The sequence below is a fragment of the Eriocheir sinensis genome, chromosome 40 (assembly GCF_024679095.1).
Source record: "Eriocheir sinensis breed Jianghai 21 chromosome 40, ASM2467909v1, whole genome shotgun sequence".
Lineage (NCBI taxonomy): Eukaryota > Metazoa > Arthropoda > Malacostraca > Decapoda > Varunidae > Eriocheir > Eriocheir sinensis.
Window position 1 is genome coordinate 10107559 of NC_066548.1, and position 20195 is coordinate 10127753.

The following is a 20195-nucleotide window of genomic DNA, read 5'->3' on the forward strand; positions in this document are numbered from 1 at the left end:
AGGGCGGCGGCGAATGAGGAGGAGGAGGACGAGGAGGAGGAAGAGGAATGGAGAGGAGGGGCGTTGTTGGTAGTGTCAGTAGTATCAGTTGCCATCCTGCTGAGCCTGTCCTTGTCACCCCCCATTCCTCCCAGTCCCCGCCGCCCCCTTTTTCTGCTTCACGGCCCTGCCTCCGTCAACGCCAAGCCTCCCCTCGGACCTTAACTTAAAGGCTCACACTCCAGATAATGTGAAGAAAACGAAGCATTCATTTCCTCACTGACACCTTTGAACGCCCATCACTCACGCTTGTTGATGTACGCTTCACACACACACACACACACACACACACACACACACACACACACCCTAGCATGACGTAGGTCCGCCGTGCCTTTCTGTAACGGGAACGTCCGCCACAGGGGTCTCAAGGCGCCCCTCCACAAGAAGCCTTTGATGAAGTTTCGGATTCCGCGGAGCTGCTGGAGGGAAGGGGAAGAGGTCAAGAGGCCTAGAGATGGGGCGAGGTGGTGTCTTCCCCTTTTTTTTTGCCCTTCAACACGCCCAAGGAAGGGAGGGGAGATGCTTAACCTTCCCTCCTTTCTCTTTCCACTTTTCCCTTCCCATTATTTCTTCCTATATGGTCAGAGAAGTGGAGGGGAGATGCTTAACTTTCCCTCCCTTCTCTTGCCCTTTTTCCTCCCCTTTATTTCTTCCTATATGGCCAAAGAGAGGAGAGATGCTTTAACTTCTTTTATCTTCTCTTTCCCTTTTCTTTTTCCATTATTTCATCCTATATGCCCAAAGAAAGGGAGAGTAGATGCATATCCTTCCTTCCTTCTCCCTCTTCCCTTTCTTTTTATATCCCCAGAAAAAAATGAGCAGAATTTAAACTTCCCTTTATTTTATTTTCCCCATCATGCACAGAATAAACTGATAAGGATATAGGAGAATCTAAACCTTTCCTCCCTTCCTTTTTTTTCTTCATTCATGCCTAGAGAAGGGAAGTTTGTGCCTAACCTTTGCTCCCTTCTCTGTATTCCTCTGGGGACAAGCCTGTGTGCCCTCTTCCCTCCAATATGTTTAAATAATTGGAGAGGCCTACGAATTTCCTCCCTTCGTTCCCTTCATAATGCCTAGAGAATGGGAGATGGGTACCGTTTCCTCTTATTCCCTTCCTCATTCTATAACTCTCTCTTCTACTCGTTCTTTCTCCTCCTCCTCCCCTTATTCTCCTCTTCTTCTTCCCTCCACAAGGCATATAGATAGGAGATGGTTCCCCATTCCTCTTATTCCCTTCCATTCCCTTCCTCATTATCTAACTCTTCCTTCTACACGTTCTCTCCCTCCTCCCCCTCCTCCTTCTTCTTCTCCTTTTCTTCCCTCTTCCATGCATAGAGAGAGGGAGATGGCTACCCTTCCCTCTCATTCCTTCCCTTCCGTTCCCTTTCTCATTCTCTAACTCTTCCTTCTATACGTTTTCCTCCTCCTCCTCCTCCTTCTCTTCTTCCCTCCACAAGGCATATAGAACAGGAGATGGCTACCCTCTCCCTTCCCTTCCTCATTCTACAACTCTTCATTTTACACGTTCTCTCCCTTCTCCTCCTACTCTTTCTTCTCTTCTTCCCTCCACCAAGAATATAGAATGTGAGGCATCTACCCTTCCCTTTCATTCCCATTTCTTTCCTTCCTCATTCAATAACTTTCGCCGTCCTCTTTCAACTCCTCCTTCTCCTTCTCCTTCTCCTTCTCTTCCTCCTCCTCCAATACACCATCACAGCCTTGAGCCGCCCCGAGTGTAAACAAGGAGAGACAAAGGGTGCCTCACGAATATTAAAAAGAGGAAGTCCGACCTCAACTCACCCTCCCTCTTCGGCCGGAACAAAGGATGTCAGCGAAGAAAGTTTGGCTCCTGTACTCCCGAAACTTGGCCCAACTCTCCTGCAGGGCTGATATCTGAGTCCCTTCGTCTCGTCTGAACCGAAGAAGATCGCGTGTTGGGGAAATGGAATGCGTCGTGGCGGGGAATTCGCAGCGATGGGGATGTTGTCAAGTAGAGGAACAGTTGGGTAGGTGGCGATCCTTTCTGCTCGCCCGTGTCACCAGGAGAGGAAGAGTGGGAGGGAGGCAGAGGGCGAGAGGGAGGGAGGAGGTTGAAGGGGAGGGAGGGGAATCACCAACTAGCCTGCCAGCCCGCCATCCGTCCCTACCAGCAGCCGACACCCGCCGAGATGACAAATTACCTTCAGAAAAACGTGCACACTTCTAAATAAAAGACGCACGCACACGTTCCTTGCCTCGATTTTTCCTTCTTTTGCGCGCGCCATAAATCTGCATTCCCGTGATGCATTAGGAGCGTGTCACCATCCCTTCGCCCGCGTTCAATTTGGCGCGACAGAAACACTTCCTTCCCGCCGAGTGTTCGTGTAAAGCAAGTGAGAGAGAAGTCGTGAGAGAGCGTGATGAAATTATGGGAGGGGAGACGCGAGGTGGTGCAGGAGGAGGAAGAAAAGAAGGAGAGGGAGAATGACGAAAAAAGAATAAAAACGCAAAGGGAATAAGAAAAAAGCAGAATGAAACAGAGGAGGAAGCAGAGAAAAAAAAATAAACCAATAAAAATAAGAAATAGATTAAAGACAAGACGAATGCCAGAATAGTAAGCATCAAAAACTGACGGAAACAGGTTAAAAAAAACATACACAGTCAAAACAATTTAAACCAGATCAACGCATTAATTCAAATATCCCTTCAAGGTCCGCGGCCACACCTCCAGCAAGGCTTAAACCGAGGGGAAGGCGTGGAAGCCGGAGGGAGCCTGAGGAGCCGTCACTTGCCTTACATGCTCGCCAGCCCTCGCCTCTGTCCCTCACACCGCCGGCGACGAAAGGCGAGAACCACCTGAGGGCACACCAGTCAATATCCTGGGCTGAGGTGACCCGTTTCCAGGCTTGCCAAGTGCCTCGACGAAGCCTCTCTCTCGGGGATGCTTCAGGCTTCCACAATACGTGATGGGCGAGTTTCCAAGTTTTATTACCCTGTGTGTGTGTGTGTGTGTGTGTGTGTGTGTGTGTGTGTGTGTGTGTGTGTGTGTGTGTGAGTGTGTGTGTCTTATAGCAGTAGTAGTAGTAACAGTAGTAAGTTGCGTGTTTCCGCCTCACTCCAGGAAACATAACACACTGGGCGTCCCTCTATAGAGTCCAGCAGGTAATGACATCCACTTAGTCCAGCGTCCCTTCACATTGATACGGTCACACACACACACTCGGTCACATCACTGCTGGCCACGCACACCCAGTCCTCGGGCGTGGTGACAGGCAGGCCCTCGCAGGCACCGCCCCTAATGCTGCTGGCACAGTCCCCGGCAACACACACGACTCAACACAGACACACAGAACGGGAAACAAATGACTCAACAGACGTCTTAATGCAATGAATGGTCTTGTCTCCCTCACTCCAAGACCAACTCACTTTTATTTATTTTCTACTTACACAAAACTCTCTGAGACGGCAAAAATCCTCGTCTCTACTGCCACGGTACTTTCCACGTGAATACTCGGCAGGGGTAGGACTGCTATCAATTTCCAGCAGCTTTGCACCCTGCGGCGGAACGTACGGGAGCCTCAGCGGTGCCAGAGAACACACGCTGACGTCCACCTTCCTCGACGCTCTGAGTGAAACTGGTGAGACGGTGAGCCCTTCCCCGGTGAGCGCTCAGGCCGGCCAGCTCTCGCCCTCCACCACCACCACCACCAGGCACCACCTCCGCCCCGAGCCTGCGCAGCGAGTCCTCAGCACCTGACCAGCCTAGACCGGCCTAGCCTACATTCTGCCTGCCTCCCTGCCACCTCTATCACCCTGCATAGCCTTCCACCACCCCGCCTCCACCCATAACGTTCCTCTCGGTAGTCCTGACCCAACACCCTACTACAGCTGACTCGTGCCTGTGGGTGTGTGTGTGTGTGAGAGAGAGAGAGAGAGAGAGAGAGAGAGAGAGAGAGAGAGAGAGTGGGTGGGGTGGGTGATTATGCACGTGTTCCAAAGAAATAAGAAGATAAGAGTTAAAAGATAGTAATGAGACAGCATTTATGTCTCTCTCTCTCTCTCTCTCTCTCTCTCTCTCTCTCTCTCTCTCTCTCTCTCTCTCTCTCTCTCTCTCTCTCTCTCTCTCTCTCTCTCTCTCTCTCACACCTTGGAGTATCAACGCGCCATTGAGAATCACATCCATTAGCCATCAAGAGCCTCCTCGCCCTGTTCGCTATGGCCACTGCTTCGCACGACCTGAGCTGACCGGGAAGGAACGTGCGATGACCAAACCTTCCCCGCAACACGCTCGTCTGCAAGATCGCCACGTATAGATTACATCACCTGGGTACCTGCCTTGCATATGGAAAACAGAAGCCAGTCACCAGCGTTCAAACACACGCAAACACGCACACACACACACACACACACACACACACACACACACACACACACACACACACACACACACACACACACACACACACACACACACACACACACACACACACACACACACAGTAAACCGTAATCCCAAGCTTCTTTACACTACCAGCGAAAAGAACTCTACGGATTGTACTACTCACATTTCAGTAACCAAGAAAACAAGTGAGACATCATGCTTCCTTCAGGTGGTAGCTTATTGGATAAAAGCTTAAAAGGCCTAAAAAACGTACCCGTGTCTAATATGTCTACGTTAAGAGGATTGATGTGGCTTTAAGAGTTGTAAAATCACGTGAGTACCGATTTTCATATCACTGCCATCTGGAAAACTGAAGATGAAACACAAATTTAGGCAACACAATTGAACTATCTATCCCCTCCAGACAAGATGTGTTGCTACGTCCCTCCCTCTCTTTCTCTCTCCCCTGTTCATGCTAGATATATCACCTGACCTTCAAGAGTTTATCCATTTATTCATCTTTTAATTATACTCTTTTATGCCGACAAGGATTTCATCGCTTGCTGTTGCAAATATTTGGGTTTTTATATTTATGGTTATCGTCGACGAGGGCTAAAAGTTGCTCATTCGCCCCTAGATGAATGTGTTTTACTTCTCTTAGGGACGTTGTTATTTTTTATTTATTTGTGAAGTGCAAGCTGGAATGATGTCAGGAGGTGGTGGTGGTGTTGATAGTGGTGGTGGTGTTGATAGTGGTGATGGTGGTGATAGTGGTGACGGTGATGGCTGCCGTGATGTCACTGTTGCTGTTCTTGTTTGTGGTGGCGGTGGTGTATTTTTTTACAGTAAAGGAAGCGGCTCAAGAGCAAAAAGAAGTAATAATGAGAAAAACAGCCCACTAAACACTGCCCCTATAAAAAAAAAAGAGTTCAGAAGAGTGTACAAAAGAGAGGTCAAATTCTGTGGGAGGTGTGATTTTAGTGGTAGTGGTTATAAGTGTTAGTTGGTGAATTGCTGTTTTGGTGGTAGTGGTGGCGGCGGTTAAGTAAGGAGGCTGGGGAGGGAGGAAGGAGGGGGTGGAGGAGGGAATATGCTTAAAAGATTAATCATGGACCTTCAACCTTTCCTCCGTGTTCATCCCCTTCTTCCTCCTTCCATTCCTCCACCCTTTCCTCCTTACCCCCCTTCCTTCCTCCATGCCTTGCCCCTCCCTCTCTTGACCTCTAACACTCTCCTTCCCTTCCCTCCTTCTCTCTCTTTATTGTGTCTTTCCTCTTTCCTCCAATTCCTTTCCTTACTTCCCTTGCCTTAGTTTCTTTTCCTCCCTTCTCCTTTTCTTTCTTCTCTCCTCTCTACACATTCATCTTAATCTCCCTCTCCTTTGCCATTCACATTTTCCTGTATCTTCCTTCTCTACATCTTCTTTTCCCTCCATCTCTCCTTTCTACCCTCATTCCTTCTCTCTCTTTTACGTATATCTCTATTTCTTACATCCCTCTCTTCCTCGACCATCCCTGCCATACCTCCCACCTTCGTCTTACTTTCCTTCAATTCCTCCCTTCTGGTTTTCTCTCTCACTTTCTCTTCTTTTTTCTCTCTCTCTTCCTGTTGTTGTCTCTCCCGCTCACTTTCGCCTTCTCCTTCAGCTTCCAATGTTCCTCTAATTCATTAACCTATTTCTCTTTCCCTCATTTTCCTACCTGACTTTCTAGAAACCTCCTATCCTTGTCCCTTCTACTCCTATGTATCCTTTCCCATACCTTGCCTTTCCTTCCTCCTCTCCGCCTTGTCACTCCCACTCCCTCCCTTCCTTCTTCACTACTTCCCCAGCCAAGGAACAATGTAGTGAAACACATTTGCATACGACGTCGATGGGACCTGAATAGATAATCAGGTAGACATAGGTAGGAACGTGAATAAGTAATTGAAAGGTAGGTGGGTAGGGATAGAGAGAGAGAGGAAGGTATGTGGACGGAATACATAGACCCAAGGGAAAGATATATGTTGGTGTGTTAAGGTTAAAACTAAACGGGTAAATATAGAGGAGTAATTGAAAGAAAAGGGAATAGTGAGGAAGATAAGAAGGTATGTGGATAGAAAATGAAACCACCAGATAAGGACAAGCAAGACAGAGTAATTATGAAGTGATAAAACTGAAAAAAGAGATTCACGGTAAAGCAAACTAAAAAAAACAAGAAGAAAACTAAATGAGATGGAGATATATAAAAAGATAGACCAATAAATGGATAAAATTTAATAAATGGATAGATTTAAAGGAGCTGCCTCGTACAGGCCTACCGGCCTCTTGCAGACTCCTGCGTTCTTATGTTCATATGTTCTAAAGAGAAAGAGAGTAAAAAAGAGAAGAGAGAGAAAAAGAGGGAGGGAAAGATTAATATAGATATTTAGACATTTCAAAGACATTTTTTCCTCCCTTTTTTTTTATGAGGAAAACTTGGACAATTCATCACCCTTTCTTCACATTTCTTTCCCCTTCTCTCCCTTTCCTACCTCGCTCTATACCCCTCAACCAAATCCATCTCCCCCTCCCTCCCCCTCCCCCCCTCCCCCTCTTCCCCCTCCCCCCTCGTGATCAGGCCTAAGAGACTATGAAAAACGAAGCCTCAATAACTCTATGACCGAACCTCTGAAACTTTTGAACCCATGAAGGAGGCGAGGGAGAAAAAAATCGTGAGCCACTGCCAATAAAAGGTTGAAAGGGGGAAGGGAAGAAGGGAGTGAGCTGGGTGCCTCGTGGGGGAAGGGGAGGAGGAGGAAGATATTTGGGGAGGATGTGAGAGAGAGGGAGGCTATGTAGGTGGAAGCGAGGTAGGGTTGCGTTAATTTTTTTTTTTAAATATATATTTCCATGGTGATTAGGAAGAGGAAGAGGAGGATGATGGTTGTGGCGGTGGTGGTGGTGGCGGTGGTGATGATGGTCAACACCACGAACAACAACAACAACAACAACAACAACAACAACAACAACAACAACAACAACAACAACAACAATAATAACAACACGCAGTCATAACTTCAAGAAATCAGAAAAAACAATAAACGAAAGTAAAAGAAAAGCAGGACGTGAAATAAATAAACATAATACGAAAATGAGAAACAGAAGCACACACACACACACACACACACACAAACACACCCACGCACAAACACTCACGCAAACCCACACACCCACAATCACCCCCCCCCCCCCCCACACACACACACACACTATCTTCCCTTCCATCTCAGAGCCAACACAACCCCCTCCTTGTTCTCCCTTCAATTCCTCCTCCTCCTCCTCCTCCTCCTCCTCCTCCTCCTCCTCCTCTTCGTCCTGTTTTCTTAGGGGACAAACATTCCACAATTGATGATGAAAATTCTCCCGAACGCTGTACAATGACGTGTGTGTGTGTGTGTGTGTGTGTGTCTGTGTGTGTGTAAGAGAGAGAGAGAGAGAGAGGGTCGACGAACTCTTTTTCTCTCTCTCGCTTATTACCTCCCTCCCCTCAATCTCTCTCGCACACACACACACACACACACATACACACAATCACACACCACCACACACACTCTCTCTCTCACTCCTGTCCCCACTCACACAATCTACAAAATCCGGCGACACACTCACTTAAAATACTCGAACGGAACGATGACCTCGCTGAAAGAATGCTGTTTTCCTCTTCCTGTTTGCCGTCACGTCTGTTTATAAGCCAAGACAGTCCTTCTCAACACGCTGAAAGGATGGAATAGCAGGTTTCTTGACACTTACGTAAAAGAGTTTATAGCCTTCAGTACAGTCAGTAAGTGCCATTCATAACATTGGGAAACTTCTTAATTATTGCCAAATATCTCTTCTTGAAGGTTGCCTGTAAAATTTTCTCCTGAACTGAAATGATTATATATTTTTTACAGTAAGGGAAGTAGCTCAAGGCAAAATGAAATTGAGAATAAAAGCACGTTAATCACTGCCCCTATAAAAGATATTAGAAAAGTGGCCAAAATAGAGGTTACTTTCGGAATATGGCAGGTTGCATGGTACTTAAAGAACTGGAAACCTTCAAAACTGTCGGTTTATTTCATCAAACACATTTTTTTTATTTTTTTTTTTACGTCGTGGCCTATTGCTCCGGTAGGCTTTTTCCCGGTGGATCCTGAATTTCTGATAGTCGGTCCAAGGCTTCTTCCCAGTGGGGCCTGATGGTCGGCCCAGCCCGTTCTGGCGCAGGCGAGTGTTTATAGTGGCGTCATCTTGCATTGGCTTATGCTGCCCTCCCGGAGCTCATCTTTAATCCTAGAATCTAGAGTCCGGGTTGATAGGTGGTCTTCTGGACAGCATGTGGGTAGTTTTAAGCCACTCGGCGGCGGCTGAAAAATCCCAGCATGGTGGCACCGGGCGGGGATTGAGCTCGCGTCTTCCTGAACCAGATCTCTGGTCTCGCTATCCGTTCAGCCACCGCCTCCCCAGTGGAATGCTAAATACTAATTGTTTTGCTAAGTAATGAGGATGCTCTGTCACATTCCCATCTACCTTTAAATGATGTGAAATGCTTCTTGATGATTTAAAATTTGGAAATCTTAAATAATGTCAGTGTATTTCAAAGATAACATGTACTCATTTTATGTCTGCCTTTCATCTCGTTATGAAGTGTTTTTGTATGCTCTCTCCGTAACAACACGCCCACTGCTGCCTCTCTGGTCAATCTGGTTAACCTGGTGCGCTGTGTGGGCCGAAGAGAGGCAGTGGGCGCGAAGATGTATATAAGTGTATTTAAGGGAGGGAGAGTGTGTGAGTGTGTGTGTGTGTGTGTGTGTGTGTGTGTGTGTGTGTGTGTGTGTGTGTGTTTGCAGCGCTATGCATTTAATTTTGACGAGAAAATCATATCATCACGAGCTCACTGACATCTCTCTCTCTCTCTCTCTCTCTCTCTCTCTCTCTCTCTCTCTCTCTCTCTCTCTCTCTCTCTCTCTCTCTCTCTCTCTCTCTCTCTCTCTCTCTCTCTCTCTCTCTCTCTCTCTCTCTCTCTCTCTCTCTCTCTCTCTCTCTCTCTCTCTCTCTCTCTCTCTCTCTCTCTCTCTCTCTCTCTCTCTCTCTCTCTCTCTCTCTCTCTCTCTCTCTCTGTAAAACTCAACATACATACATTTTTATTCGTATGTACAGACGAGAGATATTCATTAAAAAACAAGGCCGTAAGATTTAAAGCACTCCATAATCATATACTTCATAAAAGGGATCGCTATTCAACGCGGCAGTACTGTCATTGTGCAAGATTACAACTACAAATATTTTCCTTCCTGATAACGCTGAAAGCATCGGCCGTGTAATTACATTTGTTTTTTGTCTTCGCGTTTGAAGCCCTCGATAGTGCAGCGTTTTTTTGTGCTGGACTCGCCGTCTCGTCTCCCCGCGAGCTTTTGAAGTGTCTGATTAATGGAAAACGTGTATACTATCTTTCGCTGACGCATCTCTCTTACCCCTCTCATTGCTTTTCCTACTAGACCTACTCTGTCCCTTTTCTCTCGTCTCTTACCCCTCTCGGCTCTCGGTTAGCTCATTTCTTTCGACACCCGTATCCCTCTCCTCCTCCTCCTCCTCCTCTCGGTTCCTCTCAGTATCGTCTCAGTAATCTCTTTTATCCCGCTCGTTCTACTCATCTCTTTTCTCATTCTTATCTCTTCCCTTATCTTCCAACTTGTCCCATTTTTCATTCCTTTCATTCTTTTTATTCCCCTCCTCTTCCTCTTCGAAATCATCCCTCCTCTCATTCCTTTCCTTCTTTTTTATCTCCATCCTCCTCCTCCTCTTCTTCCAACTCACGTTTCCTCTCGTCCCTCTCATTCCTCTTATCAGTCTCCTCCTCCTCCTTTTTCAGCCTGTCCCTCCTTTACCACTTTTATCTCTTGTTTATCTCCTCTCACTCATCTCTCTCAATCCACTCGGAAGTTATACCCCACTCATCTCGTTCTTCTCAATCCTCTCCTCCTCCTCCTCTTCCAGCTCGTCTCACATTTACCACTTAACTCTCTTTTCCTTCTCTTCCCACTCGTCCCTCTCAGCCCACCCGCCCGGCTCACCCACACTCATCCCACTTGTCCTAGTCGTCCATCACTCGAGGACGTGCCCGGGACAACACGACCTGCCATTTCATTATCCACGGCAATATATTCCACCCACTCTGACATTGCACACTCAAAAACCTATAATTTTTATATATGATGAATGTGGAGGTGGGGGAAATATGCACTTACGCCCTAAATAACGCCCACACACGCCTACTACGCCCTAACAACCTTTTGTACTTCCCTTACACCCGTGGATATTTAAGGACATTACACGTTCATTTTCTTGCTCTTTTAAAAATGCATCTGCTAGACGAGTTTGAAATTTCTCATTGTGGGGCCAATTTATGGATAGGTAGAACGAAAAGCAGATTCAATTTATAGATAGGTAGAACGAAAAGCAGATTCAATTTATAGATAGGTAGAACGAAAAGCAGATTCAATTTATAGATAGGTCGAACGAAAAGCAGATTCAATTTATAGATAGGTAGAACGAAAAGCAGATTCAATTTATAGATAGGTAGAACGAAAAGCAGATTCAATTTACCATTACAGCTGAAGGCACGATGTGTTTTTTTAGTGAATATATTACAAAGGCAAGACATATGACACGATGCTTTCAAACAAAACATCAGAAAAAAATACCAAAAATGTAAGAATGATCAGATTCTTATTACACTCACAAGACCAAATACAAAAACAATTAAGTCAAGTACAATTTACTAGTTCAAGAATATTTAAACACTGAAGTGAGACAATAATTTATAACAGTAAACCGAAGTGATGTTTTGTTATAGAACAGGTGGAAATAAAGGGAGACAAAAATATAGGATGACAAAAACAAAGGAAACAAAAATAAAGGGACAAGAAAATAAAAGGAGGGAGATAAAAGAGGAGGAAAAATGAACAAAAATAAAGACAAAAACAAAGGGAGAAAAATGAATACACACAAAATTTGACAAAACTGAGAAAAATAATAAGAAAAATATAGGGCGAGAGAATAATAAAGGAAACAAAAATAGAAAGTCATGTTTTAATTATTCTTCCTCCTCGCCGGTGAGTGCAAGGATTATGAATGGAAAGTAATTAGTCGCCTCTACCTGTCTTTTCCGCCGCCACAACCCCGGGACGAGTCACATTATATTATTACTCGGCCGCGCACGGGTACACATTTTCCACACAATCGTATTTTATCCTCCGGCGCTCGCGTGGATCAGCGTGTTCTAGGAAGCCTCGCAGGCGTGGCGCTAATGCAAGGGTATCATGATGTTGTACCCTAAACCCTCTCCTCTCGCACTGTGGGGAGTTAACTTTATAGCCGATTCTTTGCACTTTCATTGCATATTCATCGTGCTCTTTGTCGGGTGTGTCTCTGCGCCGCACTTAGTATATCAGGCTAAACGTTAAGGGATAATGTGTGTGTACCGTTAACTTTTTTTCTTCTCTTGCAATTCCGTTCTTTACACTCTGGGATACGCACCTATGCCTCCTGCCAGATCAAGGTTTAAAGTCTCTATGTTAGAGTTGTTATTACTGCAATTTACATGATAACGATGTAAATGTCATTCATGCTACAAGCTCTTGGAAGCTAATGTGGAACGCTCAGGCTGACGGAGAAGTGACAGATAGGCAAACAGGCGACGGTCATAAGCTAGAATCTGTGACCACAATCTGTAGTCTCTCGAGCGTCACCAGTGCATCCCCACGCCACTCTGCCAGAACTCCCTTCAGGGTCCGCAGTGCCCAAGATTGTTCTACTCTCGACGAGCCACACACAGCGTCTGATGTATTTCTCTCACTCACGAGGCCACAGTCGATAACACAGTACTAGTTATCCTTCACTGATGGCGAAAGGAAGCGTCAACACTCCAGCAACCCTTCATATATTATATTTTCACCTCTTTAGGAAACTAGACTAACGGTTTTGCATATAAAAATGGAGCATACTACATAGCACTACCATGATGCTCTTACAAATAAACCCGAGGGAGATGACACAGAATGATGCAGATATAGGTCACTGACGTTCATGCACCTGTAACCTGAGGACACCAGACTGTGATGAGAACGAACGTACTGGCAAGGACGCCGAGAGTTCAAGCGCACCCACCCTTCGGCCCTCGTAAAGACCATTTGGCCGGCGGTGCAGAGAGCGAATATCCACACCAAGAGACGGATCGAGCCCTTGGCCGTCCCCAATACTCGAGAGGACAGTGAGCGACGAGGAGCCAAGACACTCTATCCTGCAGGGTGTTTGTACCTCAGGCTCCTGCGAGAGAGAGAGAGAGAGAGAGAGAGAGAGAGAGAGAGAGAGAGAGAGAGAGAGAGAGAGAGAGAGAGAGAGAGAGTTAAAAGATAGTAATGAGACAGCATTTTGTCTCTCTCTCTCTCTCTCTCTCTCTCTCTCTCTCTCTCTCTCTCTCTCTCTCTCTCTCTCTCTCTCTCTCTCTCTCTCTCTCTCTCTCTCTCTCACACCTTGGAGTATCAACGCGCCATTGAGAATCACATCCATTAGCCATCAAGAGCCTCCTCGCCCTGTTCGCTATGGCCACCGCTTCGCACGACCTGAGCTGACCAGGAAGGAACGTGCGATGACCAAGCCTTCCCCGCAACACGCTCGTCTGCAAGATCGCCACGTATAGATTACATCACCTGGGTTCCTGCCTTGCATATGGAAAACAGAAGCCAGTCACCAGCGTTCAAACACACGCAAACACGCACGCACACACACACACACACACACACACACACACACACACACACACACACACACACACACACACACACACACACACACATACAGTAAAACGTAATCCCAAGCTTCTTTACACTACCAACGAAAAGAACTCTACGGATTGTACTACTCACGTTTCAGTAACCAAGAAAACGAGTGAGACATCATGCTTCCTTCAGGTGGTAGCTTATTGGATAAAAGCTTAAAAGGCCTAAAAAACGTACCCGTGTCTAATATGTCTAATATGATACTCCAAGGTGTGAGAGAGAGAGAGAGAGAGAGAGAGAGAGAGAGAGAGAGAGAGAGAGAGAGAGAGAGAGAGAGAGAGAGAGAGAGAGAGAGAGAGAGAGAGAGAGAGAGAGAGAGAGAGTGTGTGTGTGTGTGTGTGTGTGTGTGTGAGTGTGTGTCAAGACGCAGTTCAAAGAGTACAAACCTTTTTAGCCAAGAAAGACACACGGGAGACATCCGACCGTGCAGATGGCATTCTCCTTGGTACTCTGAGCGGGGGGGGTGGGAGGACAGGGTCAACAAGTACCAACTCCTACCATGCAATTTTTTTTCACTTTATAACTGCATTGACATTTCCTTCCTGATATAATTTAATACATGGGAAGGCGTATAAAACAATGAAAGCTATTTAAATCTTAGAAACTTTAGCATATTAATAACTCCCCTGAAAGAATTTAAGTCATAGGAAAGTGGGAATATAAATGAAGGAAAAACCAAAGGAAAAGGATAACACAAAACTAATTCCCGTAGCACACTATTCTCACTAAGGCCTATATTATTAACTATTTCTAGTCTTACAAACCCACATTTGATAAGGATTTCGTCGAGGTTGTGTTAGCGTTTCCTTGGGTAGTTTCATGAGCCGAATGATAGTTTGACAAGGCTTCTACAGTCAACGTAAAGAAATATTTATGAGAAACCGACTAATCTCCTTTGTGGCACTTGCAAATATTTACTGTGAGAACCGGAAGCATCTGAGAATAGTCTGTACACACCCTAACAAGGTTTTCGTAGTGGTTGTAGGTATTTCCATGGGTAGTTTCGTAAGCTTAAAGATAGTTTGAGATGGTCTCTACACTATGAAGGTGGAAAGAACTCATAGGGATCCGACTAGTCTCATCTCTGTCCCTTGAAAATAGTTGTTGTGGGAGCCGGAAGCGTTTGAGGGCACGGGCCAGAAGTCAGACAGAAAATAAGATTAAAACTAAACTATCTAACACAACTTCCTCGTTCGGCTTATGTGCTCCCCTCGATAATTACCGCATTAATTAGGGTTAAGGTATTGGCAGGTGTCTCGCGCGGTGATTGATGAGTGCTGGTGATTAAAAAAATGAGTGTGAATGTATTTATTACCCACGTGTGTTAATTGTCTAGCGTGGAATGTGTTGTGTGAGCTGAGCCTTCCCAGTAACCTAGACTATGCTGGTTATGTTGACTGTTCTTTTGTTTTTATGTATATGGACACAGACCGACGACAACGGAAAAAATATATATATATATATATCTTCTTATTTTACGTATGTGGACAGACCAAGAACGGCAGAAAACACAAGAAAATCAAATAAATGTTATGTTGTTTATATATACAGACAGAGACGAATGGCTATAGAAATATATGAAAAGAATGTTCATATGATACTTAATACAAAAAGGACGAGAAAAAAGTATAATGATTGCCATGAGAAAATAAACGTAAGACAATACTGAAATTCCAAAACTTCCTGACGCAAAAAAAACGAAAATACTCGTTCTAAGTACCTATAAAAGGTACCTGAAAAATACCTGGATAAAATGTTGAAGAAAATACCAAAAGCATCGGTAGCAACACAACAAAAAGAACGGAGAAAATGCCTGAAAATATACGAAATTAAAGCAAGAAAAAACATTAAATAAACCATTAATTAAAACAGCCAAATGACCCTTCCATAATGCTAACCTTCTGACACACACACACACACACACACACACACACACACACACACACACACACACACACACACACACACACACACACACACACACACACACACACACACACACACACACACACACACACACACACACACACACACACACACACACACACACACACACCTGCAATAAATCAAGCACTGGCCAGGTGCCTCATTAAGTATGCTCATTCACTATCTCTGTTCTCATTTACCTGATCATTTAACCTTTAATAAATCAAAGAAGGCTTAGCTCAATGAGAGTTTCAAATGAGTGCAGTAAAGAAGGCAGTCTGTCACACAATAACACACACACACAGAAAGAGAGGAGGAGTATCGTGCACCTCAATTACCTATGCCAGTCCCGCCACACTTTGAACACCAGGAAACTAGGTAGAAATATAAGGTTAATAAAGTGCTAGTGAGTTTGAGGGTGAATAAATGCCATAACACAATATAAAGGCACAGAATATCTAGATTAGACAAAGTTGTTTCCACATATTCTGAAGGACAGGAACTAGACAGAAAGAAGAGGTATTGAATTGCTTGTACGATTGAAGGTAATGTTAAGACAAGAACACAATATAGAGGCATCAGATATCTGTATTACACAAAGCTGTTTCCACATATTCTGAAGGACAGGAACAAGACAGAAATAAGGGGTATTGAATTTCTCGTGTTATTGTAGGTAAGCTTAAGACGAGAACACAATATAAAGGCATCAGATATCTAGACTACACAAAGCTGTCTCTTCATATTCTGGAGAAGAATCTAGACCTAAAGAAAAGGGTATTGAATTGCTTGTGATATTAAACGGAAACTAAAACGAAGAAGACAGTAAAAGTGATCACATACCTGGAGTATAAACAACAGAGAGAATATAAGGGCATCAGATATCTGAATTACACAAAGCTGTTTTCACACATTCTGAGGGAGAGGAAGATAGACATAAAAAAGGTATTGGATTGCTTGCATGATTGAAGGTAGACTAAATGCGTGAAGACAATATACGGGCATCAGATATCTCGATTACACAAAGCTGTCTCTTCACATTTTCAAGGAGAAGAATCTAGACTTAAAGAAAAGGGTATTGAATTGCTTGTGATATTAATCGGAAACTAAAAGGAAGAAGGCAATACAATTGATCAAATACTTAAAGTATAAACACCAGAGAGAATACAAGGGCTTCAGCTGTATTGCACAAAGCTGTTTCCCCACGTTCTCAAGGATAGGAAACATGACAAAAGAAAAGATATTGGATTGCTTGTGAGATTGAAGGTAAACTAAATACAAGAACATAATGTAAAGGCATCGGATATCTAGATTACGCAAAGCTGTTTCCCCCACATTCTCAGAGACAAAAAAACTTGAGAAAAAAAAGAGGTATTGGATTGCTTTTGATATTAAACCTAAACTAAAATGAAGAAGACAATACAAGTGATCACATACCAGAGAGAATGCAAAAGCGTCAAATATCTAGATTACGCAAAGCTGTTTCCCCCACATTCTCAATGACAAAAAACTTGGCAAAAAAAAGTGGTATTGGATTGCTTTTTATATTAAACCTAGACTAAAAGGAAGAACTTACAAGTGACAACATACCAGAGAGAATATAAGGCGTCAGATATCTGGATTACACAAAGCTGTTTCGTATTATTCTCACGAGCAGAAAACTAGTCATAAAGAAAAGGTATTGGATTGCTTTTGATATTAACCCTAAACTAAAATGAAGAAGATAATACGAGTGATCACATACCAGAGAGAATACAAAGGCGTCAGATATCTGGATTACGCAAAGCTGTCTCTTCACATTCTCAAGAACAGGAAACTAGACAAAAAGAAGAGGTATTGAAATGTTTTTGATATTAAACGTAGACGAAGATGAAGAAGAAAATACTAATTGATCACACACCTGGATTACAGATAACAGCCTCTTCACATTCTCAGGGACAGAAAACAAGATTGAAAGGAAGGATAAAAGAAGATCAGGTGAGATTAAACGTCTGGGAGGATGCTAGACAGGAAGAAAAGGTGAAGGAATCATATGCAAGATTAGCCTTCAACTAAATACAGGGAGGTAATAATATAAAAGCATCATTGACCTAGATTTCAAAGGAAAGCCTTGCGATATACTGAAGAACGAAAAAAAAATAGACAAAAAAGAAAGATTAATCAATAGCTGGTGAATCTGACCTTTAACTAAATTGCAGAAATACGATATAAATGAAAATATAAATCACAGCAAGGTGAAGAGAATAAATGAGCTTGTAGAATAAAAGAGAAAAAATGAAAAACAGAAGGAATGTTGTCTAAGTCAACGAAATCTTAACATATATACAACTGTCCAGATATTCGCATCCTGAAAGAGTAAATTATGGGACAGCGAGAACACTATAAGAGAAGGAAGGCTGTTCAAGTCTTAAGAAAGGATGAAATATAAGGGAAGGGAGAGTTATAAGTTATAGGAGGAAGAGAATTTAAGAGAATATAAGAGAATGAAGCGTGTTTAAGTTAAAGGGGGAAGAATATAAAAAAAAATAAAGGGAATGTAAAAGAAGGGATATAAGATAAATCAGTCAGTTTAAATCAAAGGAAAGGAAGGAATATAAGGAAATAGAGGGTTTTGAATTATAAGAAGGGAATAGAAGAGAATACAAGAGGAGGAAGCGTGTTTAACTCATAATAAGGAGAGAATACACGAAAATGAAAGAGTTCAAGAAAGAGGAATAGAAAGCAGGGAAAATAAGAGGGCAGGAAGGCTGTTTAAATAACCCCGGAGTTCACAACATTTCTTCTGCTTACTCTTGCCGAGGGATAATTTAATGCTCTGTTGGTGCGGCCGCGAGAATCAATACAGTGTTTGCTGCTACGTCCAAGGTCACGTGTGTGTGTGTGTGTGTGTGTGTGTGTGTGTGTCTGTGTGTGTGTGTGTGTGTTTTGGATTTTTTTTTTTTTGTGCAAGTCCACATGAATTAGTAATGACACTGGACCATTTATGATATATTTACTAGTTATGTTATTTAAAATGTGCGATGTGTCCTGCGATCCATAAACCATCATTCAGTATACTTAATAATTTATCTATCAATCAATCTATCTATCTATCTAATTATCTATCTGTCTATATCTGCCTACCTGATTAACTACCTGCCTAGCTCGCTATCTTTACCTACATCTATATATCAATCTCTATATCGATCTATTCATCTATCTATCTCTTTATTGCAAACTATTTACCTACCTATCTATCTATCTTTGGAAAGCGGACAGAACACATGAATTACACAAAAAAAATACTAAAGAAATAAGAGCAAAATCTAAAACTCTTTCCTTTTTTCTTTCTTCACTCCTGTGTGCGCTCTCCTCATAATCTCTCCCGATCTTTCCTCGATATCTGATCATTTACCTCTTATCTGATTCTCCTCCTCCTCTTCTTCTTTACTCCCCTCATATACCTGCTCCTCCTCCATTTATCTGCCCTCTCTCTCTCTCTCTGTTCCTATTCCAAATGACGCGTTTATTGCCACCCTCTTCCTCAGTAAACGATGACATAATTACTTTTCCATTATCAAGAATTTCTGTACCCAATCGTAGAGAGCCGGTTCATGTTGGTAATGTTGTTGGTGGTGCAGATGATGAAGAAAGGCACTTATGGAGGCAAAGAAAAAAGTATTAGTATTGATAACAGAGGTGGTGGTGGTGGTGGTGGTGGTTCTAGAGATGAAAAGCTAGTAGTAAGAGTAGTAGAGGTGACGATATTGATGTGTGTACAGGAGCTAAAAGTATTTGTAAAAGCCGAGAAAGACGTACTGGTATTGGTAATGGAGGTGGTGGTGGTGGTAGTGATGTTGGCACGGGTAGTAGTAGCAGTAAATGTGATGGAGAAAGAGGAAGTAGTGGTTGTGTTAGTTTAATGGAAAAGATGAAGGTATGTGGAAAACCAGAGTATTGGCATTGGTGATGGTGGTAATGGTAGTGGTGGGGGTACCAGAAGAGATGATGGAGGAGGAAACGGTGGTGGTGATCAAGGAGAAATGGAGGTGAAGAATGTACATGTAAACGCAGAAATGTAGTACTGGTATTAGTAATGGAGGTGGAGATGGTAGTAATAGCAGAGGGAGTGAAGGAGGAGCCTGGTTCACTCTTCAGGCAGGTGTTATCAGTATTCCCGACGCTGTACCTGTTGAGTGTTTGCAGAGAGGGCTTCCAAAGTGCCTACACGCCTCCCCTTCCCCGACCCTCACCCCCAACCACCTTTCGCCCCTCACTACCGCCGCCGCTGCCTGGTTATGACGGCGACTCACGGAAAGCGTGCAAAGGAAGGGCTGTTAGCGTGATGCTGGGCGAGGGGAAGGAGGGAAGGGAAGGCGAGGAAGGAGGGAGGGAGGAGACGGCGGGAAGGAACGGAAGGAAGGATGAAAGTGATTGACGTGATGGGGGAAAGAAGCGATAGAAGGAGTAGTTTTGAGGAGAAGGTTGCAGGATGTAGGAAGAAATGTATGCTCCCAATCCTTCCTCTCTTCTATCCTCCACTCCTTCTTTTCCTCACTCGCATCTTCTCCCTCCTCCCTCCTCTCTATTCCGCCCTCCTCTCCTTCCATCCCTGCACAAATATAAGATAGATTGTGTGTATTTTTTTCCTTACATATCAATAACGATGTGTGGCATGAAAATAGAAGTCGGGAAGCTCTCTCTCATATAACAATTTGTGTTTAAACAGAAAGTGTGATTATTTTTCCCTCGCCTTATATGTGCGGATTGTATGTTTCTGCCTCCCATGGTAATCAGAGACTGTATGTTCTGTCTAGCATTACAAAAGATTTATTTATTTATTTATTTTTTTTTTTTTTTTACGTCGTGACCTATTGCGCCGGTAGGCTTCTTCCCGGTGGATCCGGATGGTAGGCCCAAGGCTTCTTCACGGTGAGGCCTGATGGTCGGCCCAGCCCGTTCTGGCGCAGGCGAGTGTTTATAGTGGCACAATCTTGCATTGGCTCATGCTGCCTTGTGCTGTGTAGTTTTAGGTCACTTGGCGGCGGCTGAA

At 43.9% G+C, this 20195-nt stretch overlaps 1 protein-coding gene across 1 annotated transcript in view; it reads right to left on the minus strand.

The window, feature by feature from the left end:
- LOC127009340 (zwei Ig domain protein zig-8-like) overlaps positions 1 to 3690 on the minus strand; it is an 81156-nt gene extending 77466 nt beyond the window's left edge. Inside the window, exon 1 of the mRNA XM_050882309.1 lies at positions 3469 to 3690. The gene's annotated coding sequence lies outside the window, so the exon portion shown is untranslated. The remainder of the gene's footprint in view (positions 1 to 3468) is intronic.
- Positions 3691 to 20195: the final 16505 nt, after the last annotated feature.